Raw genomic sequence first — 1,690 nt, 5'->3', positions numbered from 1 at the left:
TGTGGGGAAGTGCCCAAGAGAGGGAAAGAGAACAGGAAGAAATCCACTCTGCAATTTGAGGTTGTCAGAATCTATTCAGGAGGTAGAAATCACAGAGAGAACTTAATATTGTTACGTGTGTCTGTATAATAGACCACCTGAGCAGGCTTAGTGTGAGCAACAAGGCTGTTTATTCACTTTGGTGCAAGTGGGCCGAGTCCGAGAAAGGAGTCAGAGAAGGGTGGGATTATCATTGGTTCTTACAGGTTTGGGATGGGCGGCGGAGTCAGGAGCAATTTTTGCGGGCAGGGGATGGATGTTACAAAGTACATTCTCAAGGGCAGGGAGGATGTTACAAAGTACCTTCACAAGGGCGGGGAGGATGTATTGTCAAAATAGCAGGGAGGAATGTTACAAAGTAAATTCACAAGGAGGGGGAATATCACAAAGTACATTATCAGTGGGGGAGGGCGGGCCGGGGGGAGGGGGAGTGGGGAATGCCTTGGCTTTACCATGGTGTGGCCAGCTCAGAGGACCTTACGTTCCTTTTTATGTTAATAATGAAGAAATAAAACGAGAAAGAGTAATGAAAACTTGGGGTAAAAATTTTGGGGGCAGTATGGAGGGGTGATGGGCAACGTTTCTCAGGGCAGCTTCGAGCAGGATTAGGGGTGGTACAGGAACCTGAAGTGGGAGAGATTAGACTGAAGTATGATTTTGGGGTAAGTTTGTGATATATCTGTAATGCTAGCAGAGGAGTCATTAGAGAAGCTGCAGACTGTTGTGACAGAGGTTGAGATGCCTGCTATTCCAGTTCCAAGTGCAATAGTGGAGGCAGAAAGTCCTAGACCCACAAGTAAAGGGATTAGTGGGATGACTCTTTTTTGTCGTGTTGGTGTCATGAGGGGGACTGGCAGTTGTTCCTTCCACCTGCAAGCTGGATTTTGGGGATAAGGAAGACTAGAGTACATGTGCCTGTTTAGTTGGCAGGTAGGCACATGTAGGTGGAAGAGCCACATAAAAAGAAGAGACCTGTTATTGCTCAATCTCGGGTGGCTGAACGCCACTTGTCCCTCTAAGAAGTTGGGGGATGCCGACCACTCAGGGTCGTGTAACTTATAAGGGCATCAAAGAATAGTTACCTACATATAAACTTGAGAACTACATAAGTGAAAAGGCAGTGCTGTGGTGAACCATAGGGAACTGAGGCAAAGAAAGATACATAATTGTGTGTGTGTGTGTGTGTATATATATATATATATTTTTTTTTTTTTTTTCTGAGACAGAGTCTCACTCTGTTGCCCATGCTGGAAGTGCAGTGGCACAATCTTTGCTCACTGCAACCTCCGCCTCCAAGGTTCACGCCATTTTTCTGCCTCAGCCTCCTGAGTAGCCGGGACTACAGGCGCGCGCCACCATGCCTGGCTAATTTTTGTATTTATAGTAGAGACGGGGTTTCACCATGTTAGCCATAATGGTCTCGATCTCCTGACCTCGTGATCCGCCCGCCTCAGCCTCCCAAAGTGTTGGGATTACAGGCGTGAGCCAACACACCTGGCTGGGAATTTTGTATATTTTTTAAGATAACTTTTTTCCAGAACATTAAAGTAATTGAAAAATACTGGCCGGGCACAGTGGCTCACACCTGTAATCCCAGCACTTTGGGAGGCCAAGGCAGGCAGATCGCTTGAGGTCAGGAGTTCGAGACCAG

Source organism: Gorilla gorilla, chromosome 22 (genome assembly GCF_029281585.2).
Source record: "Gorilla gorilla gorilla isolate KB3781 chromosome 22, NHGRI_mGorGor1-v2.1_pri, whole genome shotgun sequence".
Lineage (NCBI taxonomy): Eukaryota > Metazoa > Chordata > Mammalia > Primates > Hominidae > Gorilla > Gorilla gorilla.
The sequence above is the reverse complement of the archived record's forward strand: the minus strand, read 5'-3'. Positions refer to the sequence as shown.